Below are 10,726 nucleotides of genomic sequence, written 5' to 3'. Positions count from 1 at the left end.
AGTGCATCCCACTCCTCACTTCTCCATTTTATATTTAAGACAGTTGACTTTACTTCTCTATATATAGCTCTCCTTTGATCATTCCTCATCACCAATTCCACAGTTACGTACTAAAGAACTTATAATTTGGCCACCTTTGCAATTCCTAAGAGTTCATTCCTCCCTTTCCAATGGCCAGTCTTGATCAGGTAGTAGCTTTTTTTAAATATTGATTATTGCACTGTTAAAGCTTGTGACCAATGACGGATTCGGGATTTGAAGTAACGGGTGCACGAGGAATTATGTATACAATATACCCTGTTTGGAGGGGTTGATCATGTGTTCACGTGAACAAAGGTCTACTCTATAGATCCGTTATTGTTTGTGATTATCTCATTTAAAAGTTTAAGTTATCAGAAAGAATACGCTTATATTTTCAAAACGATCCTTCATCACTTCATGATTCTTTATGAGATTCAAATCCGTGGCCAGTACTCGTTATTTTTTAAAAAAATAAAGAAAAATACCACTTAGTACTAGTTCTTATTTTACTTACTATGCTAAATGTTTCATTGGCTTCCTCTCCAAAAAAAAAAGAAGAATAACCGCTCTCTTTTGACCTTTTATGTTCTCGGAACTAGCTGATCATTGGTCGACATCTTCTTATATCTACTTGTATCACTGATGAAAAAATTTGTGATTTTCAAGGTTGAAATCCCGGCACAAAAAGTTGTAGCCCCAGCAACAACAGAAGTTGTTGCTGAAGTAGTAATTTCAGCTGCGGCTGAAATTGTAGCCCCAGCCGCAGCTGAAGCAATAGAAGCCCCAGCACGAAGCCTAAGGGGGAAGAATGATAGGTTCGGCTTGTCCCACGTAAATATATTGTGTCTGTCCTTTAATAAAGAGATGAGATGAGAGTTCATCTCTAGGTGTGAATAATGAGAAGAACATTGATCTTTTATCATTTACCATAGTTTGAAAATTATAAATCAGTGTGTTCAATTTTTTGCTCTAATATATATATATATTAGTTCGCATAAATATTTGATCCTATACAAATTAAGGAACAATGGTGGCCACAGATTCATTTGATCACCTTCTCTAGCCATTGGATCAGTCAAAATTTTACAAAATGGTGAATATTCAATATCGACTAAGAGCCCGTTTTAAGTTGTGGAAGTATTTGGCAACCAAAAAAAGAGCTTAAAAAGTTAAAATTTGCTTTAAAAAGTCAAAATCAATAAGTTGAAAAATTCAACTTTTCGAAATTGGCTTAAAAGCTATATTGCTTTGACCAAGAATAATACATTCTTACCTCTTATAATTTTCCTTAATCCCAAAATTACCCCTCAGTAGAAAACCCTACAACATACTATCTTTTTCTTTTCTCCATTTTTGTTACGGCAGTCTCTGCTTTCTTCTTGGTGATTTTCCATAACTTTCCTCTCTTTTATTTTCATTTCTTTCTTTAAACTTTCATTTATTATTTTCCCATCTTTTTCCTTTCCTTTCTTTCTTCCCCAATGCTGCTATGAATTGAAAATATATTTACGTGTTCCTTTCCTTTCTATCGTCAAATTTATTTTCCGTTGCCCTTTCTCTTGCTCCCCTCTTAACCTCTGAGAAATTATTGTATTTTCCATCCGAGAATGTGAAGTCCGGCGAAATGATAGGAGTGAACGGAGATCAGAGAAGATTTTGGGATAGCTTCCTTCCCCGGCGCCGGCCACCTCTATTGCTACTTGATACTTAACAACTTTAAGGATATTTCAGTCATTTTAACAAGAAAAAGTGCTTACCAACACTTGTTTACCAAACACTTCATCAGTTTTTTTTTCCAGTTTTAACACTTTTATCCAAACACCTAACTGGTTATTTTTAAAATAAGTTCTAGCACTTAACTTAAAAGCCACTTTTTTTAAGTCAATCCAAACGGACTCTAAGTTTTCTTGTACTATATCAATTAGCTAAGGTTGATGAACATGATCTAATCGTTTCTGTAGATAAAAAAATTATTTTGTATTAAAATGAAATGAGTCTGAAATAAATAAAAAATATCGATATTTACTATTTATATAATTTTATTGACTTATTTAAAATTATATTGTAATTTATTGATTGATTAAAAAGTGAAATGTTGAATAAATCCAAGCCAAAAAGTTTACGCAATTGTATGGATTGTAATAACTTAAGAAGGGTTTGTAGTGACTTCATTGGAACGTGCTACTCTTGTTTCACCAGCAATTGTATTTCTTAATTTTTCTTGTTTCCTTATATACTTGACTTGGACAATAACAACAAAAACAACAACAATCCAGTGAAATCCTATAAGTGGGGTTTGGGAGGATAGTGTATACGCAGACCTTATCCCTACCTATGAAGGTAACACTACAAGAAAATGGGGCTTTAGCGAAAGGAAATCTGATCGTTAAAAGTCCAATTCCGGTCGTTATAAGTTAATAACAACCGGAAAAAATCCGGTCGTCACCGGTCGTTAAAAGTCCCGATGTTAAAAGTTAACGACCGGATTGTAACCGGTTGTTAAAGGATCTTTAGCGACGACGTAATTTTCGGTCGTTATACATGCTTTTTAGCGACATGATTTTCCCCTCGCTAATTTGTTATCCAGTCGTTAAAAGTCTTTAATAACAACAATGTATTATGTCAATTCGAGTGCTTTTAGTGACCGATATTCCCTTCGTTAATTGTATAATTACTTTTAATAACCAATATTCTCTTCGTTAATAGTCATTTATCTATTTGAGAAGCCTGTCGTTAAAGAGTTTTAATGACCACATTTTTCTTCGCTAATATGAAAATGTAATAAATATAATTAAAAAAATTAAATTATATGAATAGTAATAATTATTTATATGCTTTCATACACGCTTAATAACATTGAAAAATAAATCAAATACTTGATATCTTGTTAATACAAAGAACTAAAGTATCATATTTACGAGAAACCAATCCAAATTGTAAAAAACCCATCTTGCTAAAATAATGAAAAGTAAAAATAATGCAAACCTAGAGAGGAGACAACTAGAAGCATAAAGTGAGGTGAGTTGAGCATCATTTTAAATAATTCCTAAAAAGAATAAAAATAAAATTGCAGCATATATATGTACATAAGACAGTGTCTTTAAACCATCGATGACGAACCAAAAACCTCTTGAACTTCAACTTGCTCTACACTTTCTTCAAATATAGGTTCTTCGGATTTCAAATTTTGATCTGTTAAAATAACAAATTTATGCGAGTTTAGTATCAAAGAATAAATAACTAAAGAAGAAAATAAACACTTTAAAGGGAAAATGAACAGATAATACCTTAAATTATCGAATGCACAGATAGATAACCATATTCATGAGAAGTAAGTTGACTAGCCAAAGAAGTGATAAGTTCAATTAAATTCTAGCCAAGTACCAGACTAACTTATACCAAATTACCTAATCATTATTGGACCCAAAATATACTTTTTCACCTTTTCAAAATTTTTCCCAAAACAAAACCAAAACAAACGTCATGAATCTTAACCAATGTTCCTAGATACCAATTGGCAATCTGCCACCAGCTTACAAAAAAATGAACTAGTACTTATTAAAGGGAGAACAATGACCAAACATTTAAGAAAAGAAAACCTTAAGTCTGTATGCAAGATGGCTAGTGTAACATGTCTTTCACCACAGTGCGTAATTTTTTAATTTATGATTATACGACTGGAGGACTCCGTATAGCATTCTAAGTTTCAAGTCTTGAATCCATATTCTTTAAAAGTGTGGAGATATTAGATAGAATAGCAGATTCTCCATTTCTTTCCAACTAATGTCTTCTCAACTATGGAAGAAGGTCTCAATAATAGCTTAAAATCTTTTAAACTCTTGTCCAAGGTATGAAATATATATGACATTTTAAATGCCGAAGATTGTATCAAGGCCATGAAGAGGTTAATTGTCATTTGATTACAAAGATTACTAGCAGTAACATGCAAAGAGATAAAGAAATTACCAGAAGAGCAATTTGAAGCTACTCATAGTAGATCAAGAAAAGAAACCAAAAGCTCCAATTTTTACAAAGAGAAAATAATAACTAAAAAATCATAATCATAACAATAATAGTTATAATAGTTGTAGCATTTTACTAGTAACCATAATAACACTAATTATAACAACAACATACTAACCAACAAAGCTCGTGATTTTATCATCAAGAAACAAACAGAGAGAAATAAAAAGAAGGCAACAATTCAAATGGAAATAAAGCTAGAAGCTAAAGCAGAAAATTATAGAAAAGAACAAAGAAAAGTAGAGTACCCTTTAGTTATTTCAAGAAAATTGCAGGCTCAGAGCTTAAGTGATATGACAGGATTGTTCTGCTTTGTGGGTATTCTAGTTTCTACTAAAAATGGTGAGGTAGAAAGAGAGATAATAATAAGTGTAACAGGAAAGAAATAGAGATAAGATCATTGGAGAGAGAGAGAGAGAGGCGCAACGTCAGATAAAAAAAAAGGAGCAGACAGCGACACATTACTTTAGCAGACAGCAGCATATATCTAATGTAAAATCTCTCCAAAAGTCCTTTATCTCCTGGTATGTACGCAAGCACAAGTGCACCATGTACATAATATTTGAAACTTCATTCTTGCTTAAATTCACTTGTTTCATTAACTATGTTTTTATTTATTCATAAATGTTAATGACATAAAGAAAAAATTCACATGAGCGTTGTAATATTTTCATCATAGAGTAAAATAGGATTTTCAATTACTAACCTGTTAAATGATTCAATCTATGGATCAGTTGAAGATGTTGATGAAGGCTGATCAAACACTATCATTGCTCTTATCTTGGTATAGAAACTAAAGAATGCTCTATCTTTTATTTGTTCTCTTAAGGCAATACACTCCATCTCTATAACTTCTAACAGAGAAAACTCTCTATATACACTATCCCTTGGCAAAAGATCATAACTAGACAATACAGAAAACTATTGTAAGAGTAAATGTAGCAACATAAAAAATATCTAAAATCTAGTCAATATACAACTATAACGAAAGTATTATTGTTATCTATTAGAAGAGAGGAATCTAAAGGCAATGACATCCATAAGGAATAATAATTTTTATTGATACACCATCAGCAACATACCCAGTGTAATCCCACAAGTAGAGCCTGAAGAGGGTAAAGTGTATGCATACCTTATACCTGCCTTTAAGAAGATAGATAGGCAGTTTCCGGTAGACCCTCTGCTCAGGAAGGAAAAAATGGAGGGGCAATAACAAGCAAACCGATTTGACACCGAAGCAAAAATACAAAACTAGCAATAGGTAATGCAATCAGAAAATCGAAATAAAAGATAACGGCAAGTAGTAACACGAGAATAGATACATTATAATATTCTCAAGTTAAGTTGTTCCAAATCTTAATGAGTAGCTCGTCTTGAGAATCAGGGGCTTGTAATAAAATGAACAACAATATGGTTGTAGATGCAGGACTTTATCAGGGTAATTTTAAAAAGGACTTCTTAATTTATACAGTTCCAGATGTTAAAGCAAAATTCAGCATCAAATATTCTTCATAATACCTTTCTCTATTTGTGCAGCATGCATGCCCATACTACTTTCAATTTCAACTTAAACTTTGCATGGACAGGCAAAATAAAGACGAATATACTTTGTAGTCTGGGTAACTAAATATATTTTAATTTTTTTTATTTTGCTAAAGGTAAAGGCAATTTATTAGAGCTAGTAGCAAGAAGGTACTACAAAACACATAAACTTTTACATAATACTTTAACTCTTTTCTGTAACATATCAGGTAAATCTAGGTATAATCAACACTATCCTATATCAAACTATAGCTTTGTCTTAGAAACATTTAATTCAAACATTTATCAGCTACAAATGCCAATAATTCACCTCAATTGAATATTCAAATTAAAGGAAAGGAAAGGCAAATTATTAGGAAAAATGAGCTCAAAGCATGAGGAATAATATTAAATTCTAAACTACCCCTTATTAGTAGTGCTTCTGCAATCTTCATTTTAAACAAATATGATACAGATATACTGTACAACTGAAGAGAAAGAATACTATAGAAGGAAGCATGTGATAAAAAGGATTGGAGGATTTAAGGTTTAACAAAATACTTCACCTGAAGCTTAACTTTTATGTCCAAAACCATATGTTCTTTACTGATACACCACGCACCAATATTTTAAGTAAAAAGTACATTCTTAATATTCATACAACAAGACGTGATTTTCTAATTGTTTCAACATCTGATAGCACATAGCACGTGAACAAAGTCATCACTTACTTCAAGTTCTCTGTTAACATGATTCTTAAAACTAAGGGACTCTAAATATGGAGTCTAACTCATGATGTAGTACTTAAAGCAACACAAATAAGGTCAAACCAAACTCCAATTAGCAGAATTATCAGTATAGCTTCACTTATATGTCATCATGTTGGTAATAAATCTTATCCATGACTGTTTAGCAATTCAGTGAAATGGTATATTTTTAAACTCTTTGGAGTAAACGAACAGAAAAGCTTATCATTAATTTTATTAAAATCCAATGGAAACACATAGGTCACAGAAAAACTTTTCCAAAACTAAATGCAAACAAACCCTGTAAATTCTGCTTAAGATATAACTTTGTTATTTTTCCTTTACTCTTTCTCTTTTATAAGCTATAGAATAGTTAATTAGACCATAACTATGATACACATACATATCGACATGGTTTTTAATGAAAGTGAATTTCTCCTAATTTTGCTTCAAAAATAATTAATAATTTTGAAGACCATAATTTAGACTTCTCATACAATAATAGTCTTGCTCAACAAAAGTAGAAGAAATAGGGATGCTAAAACGGAAACAACAGAAAAACTGAATGTAATTCAAAATCAAACCCAGTTCAAAAATAATCTGCTCTATAAGAGAATACACACAGTTGACATATAATGAGCAATATTCAATAAATAAATAAATAAAAGCAACTCCTGTACATTCATCAGCAATGTTAAAATCTGAATATAATTATAAAATTATAGTACATGTAATTATAAAAAAAATCAATACATGAAAAATAAAGAGATAATTGGAGTATAAAAAAGGTACCCAATTTCACAATAGTACTACAAGATTAGAGCTTACCTTGAGAAGAAGAAGAATGAAACCCTAGGTTGTAGAGAGGAACACAAGGCTTGATGCTTCACAGAGTTTCAACTGCTCAATTTCACTTATACCCTAGCTTTGTAATTCCTATGATTAAAAAAAAAAAAAAAAGTGGGAAAATTATGGGTTTGGGCAAAAAAAGAGGGAAAAGTGGCGTGAGTGGGCTGATGTTGGGCAAAAGATAGGGAAACGTTAGCGTTATTTTTTTTTTTTTTAACGACAGGATTTATGAATTTTAAGGACCGAATATTTTTTCTTTGTTAATATTAAACTAAAAATTAATTTTAACGACCGGAAAAAAAATGTGATCGCTATTGATATACCTATAACGACCGAATTCATGTCCCTTCGTAAAAAACTGGTCGTTAAAAGTCAAAATTCTTGTAGTGTATTAAACCCCATATCAAACAAAACGTCGTTCTAAAACCTTTGTACACTATTGATAATGAAAGAAACAATAGCAGCAACAATGAAATAGAGAATGCATATAGCTTGCGGGCAAAGAAAAACCAACAAAATTTATGAAATTTTAATCTTTTAAGTTACTAACCTAAACTCTAGCAACTTGATACACGAGCTAGATCTCTTGTTCTTTAGTCTTATTCTTTCAAATGCAAAGATGCGTCATTGTAATGTGTCTCGTTCCAACAGGTTTCACATTTGCTAGTGTATGAATAAATTAAAGCATGACCGATGCTCTTTAATTATCAGTTGCTTGTTCAACGTCCGTAATTCAAGAAAAAGCAGCAGTCTTAAATAGATTAATGTTTCCTCAAAGTAGAACAATCTTGCAGTAGAAGATTAATGTTACATCGCTTTGCTAATCTATTTTTATGGATCATAATTGCGTCTTTACACCTCGCCCAAACTTTTCATGATTAAAATTTAAAACCTTGAGGCTCGACGTATATTTACTCAGTTCAAAACTTGGAAGTTAACATAAGGTTGCCTGATATATTGTTATAACAACAATAGTGATAAATTTGTCTTAGAATCTTCGGAAAAGGTCCAAATATGCCTTTATACTATATGAAACTGAGCACATTTGTCATTCGTTAATACTTTAGCTCAAATATGTCCTTACCGTCACATAGTTGGTCCATATATGCCCTTAGAGTTACACAGTTGACCCATATATGCCCTTTTCGAAATGGAATCCACTCAAACTAATTAACTCTTTCGTTAATTGAATTAAAGTATATTACAAACATTATTTTCTTTTTATTAGTACTTTTTTTTCTTTACCTTTCTCTTTTCTTTCTTCTTTTTTCTTTTCTTCTCTTTTTTTTTTCTTTTTCTTTCTCCCTTATCCGATTTCCTCCATTACTGATATTTCTCCATTTTCATCATCAATTTCACTTGACAAAAATCATAAATTTCAATTACTAAGAAAATTCTCCCATAAAAATATTTTTATAGATCATATATTTTTCAATTTTTTAATTTTTACTGAACGTATATTTAGTTCTAAAAAATTTAACAAAGTAAGATTGAAATAATATTTATGTAACAAAAAATTCGAAAATTCAACAAAACCGAACAATCCAAACCGATATAATTGGTTTGGTTTGATTTTGATAAAAAATCAAAATCAAACCAACCTTTTCCATGTACACCCCTAATCTACATAGTTAATAAAAAAATAAAAAATGTCCCGCTGAAGAAAGACTAACAACTCAAATTTATAACACTACAACTTGAACTCTAGGCTTTTAATCATTAAATTATCTTTCTGAAAATAATTTAAATATTTTGGTATTTTGAGTATTGATAAAGGTTGAGATATTTTTATTATTTTAAAGTTTAATCCATAATTTTTGGAATAATTTAATTTCATTTATTTAAAGGACCAGTGAAATTGGAACTTGATTACCTTATGGGAGAATTTTCTTAGTAATTGGAATTCATGAGTTTTGTTAAGTGAAATTGGTGACGAAAATGGAGAAAATATTAGTAATGGAGGAAACGGATAAGGGAAAAAGAAAAAGGGAAAAAAAAAAGAAGAAAAGAAAAAAGAAGAAAGAAAAGAGAAAGGTAAAGAAAAAAAGTACCAATAAAAAAGAAATAATATTTGTAATACACTTTAATACAATTAAAGAAAGATCTAATTAGTTTGGATGAATTCCGTTTCGAAAATAGCATATATGGGCCAACTGTGTAACTCTAAGGTCATATATGGACCAATTATGTGACGGTAAGGGCATATTTGAGCTAAAGTATTAACGAATGACAAATATGCTCAATTTTGTATAGTATAAGTCATATTTTCACCTTTGCCCTAGAATTTTTTACTTATTTATTATCAGCTTCCCCTTTTAAACTTAAAGCACTTCAAAGATATATGTGACGTCCAATGATGGAGGGCAGCGAATGAGAGCGAGTCAAAGAGACGAATTGACCTATTTGTTAGGTGGCACATAACTTAATTTCACATCGAAATAAGAGGGAAAAAAAAAGTATATTACATGACACAAGTTCATATATAAGATAAATTCACTAGGCCCGTTAGGCTAAGGTAGACAATGCATGGCATCGACTTGGACTGCGACAATATATCAATATTTAAGAAAATTATATATATATATATATATATATATATATATATATATATATATATATATATATATATATATATATATATATATATTATATTGGTGTAAGGATTAATTTGATTTTGCATCTATTGAGAAACTCGAAAGGAGATCAAGAAGAAAAAGAGGAAAAATCTAATAAGAAATTTATCACACTAAATATGCTTTTAGATCATTTGGATTGGATGATAAAAGATTAATATTGACATTATTGTTCAGAATTAAGCATTTTATACCGTATATTTATGATCTGTATTGACCAGGGCTTTCTTTTATTTTATACAGTATAAATTTTTGTTGTTGATTTTCGATTCGTCAATAACACAAGTTTAACATGTCAATTGTCAATTATATATACCACGCAAAAGTGACAGAGGAAATATCGAAAAAAATTAAGTTTGTGTGAATATAAAAAAAAATTCTTAAAGAATATAAAAATATATCAATCTTCTTAAAAACAAATTAAAAAATAATTGTACTACCTGAAAATATTACTCCAGTTACTATTTTTAATCAATTGATTGTGACAGTGTGGTCAAAAAATCAAAGATCAAAAGCATATTTCGACAATTTCTAGGATAGTAACCAAACAAAAGACCCATCAAACTTTATGCAAACGATGCATAAACGATCCACTTGGCACATAGTAATTGTTTTGGCTGTCTTTAACAAAACAAAGACAGTCAGGCTGAGTGTTAATTGCGCCCCACTCCATTTTGGACGGACATAAACAATTTAAATGATTGCAATAATACATACTTATAAGTTATAAGTTTTGTACCCTAAGAAAAAAGGACATATGGATTTAAGCTTTGTATACTTAAAAAAAAAAAAATTTAATTTGGTGCACTAAACTTTAATTATATATAGAGTAAGGTTAAAGTTCAAACTACATTAAGTTTATTACACAACTTTATCTTATATTTTTTCGAGAGAATGATTTCATGATTTAAACTTTTGAGTTTCTGATCATAC

The 10,726-nt window shown here is 30.4% G+C and overlaps 1 long non-coding RNA gene across 2 annotated transcripts; it reads right to left on the bottom strand.

Annotated features, from left to right (window-relative positions):
* Positions 1–3,012: 3,012 nt before the first annotated feature.
* LOC107789766 (uncharacterized) lies at positions 3,013–7,840 on the bottom strand. Of its 2 annotated transcripts, XR_012705925.1 has the most exons (3): positions 7,711–7,840; positions 7,140–7,247; positions 3,013–5,295 (listed from the first exon to the last, which is right to left on the bottom strand). It is a non-coding gene; the product is annotated as an uncharacterized LOC107789766 (long non-coding RNA). The 2 variants fall into 2 exon arrangements; XR_001648909.2 differs by lacking the exon at positions 7,711–7,840 and having other exon boundaries at positions 7,140–7,505.
* Positions 7,841–10,726: the final 2,886 nt, after the last annotated feature.

Source organism: Nicotiana tabacum, chromosome 23 (assembly GCF_000715075.1).
Source record: "Nicotiana tabacum cultivar K326 chromosome 23, ASM71507v2, whole genome shotgun sequence".
Taxonomy (NCBI): Eukaryota; Viridiplantae; Streptophyta; class Magnoliopsida; order Solanales; family Solanaceae; genus Nicotiana; species Nicotiana tabacum.
This window is presented reverse-complemented; position numbering and strand designations above follow the sequence as displayed.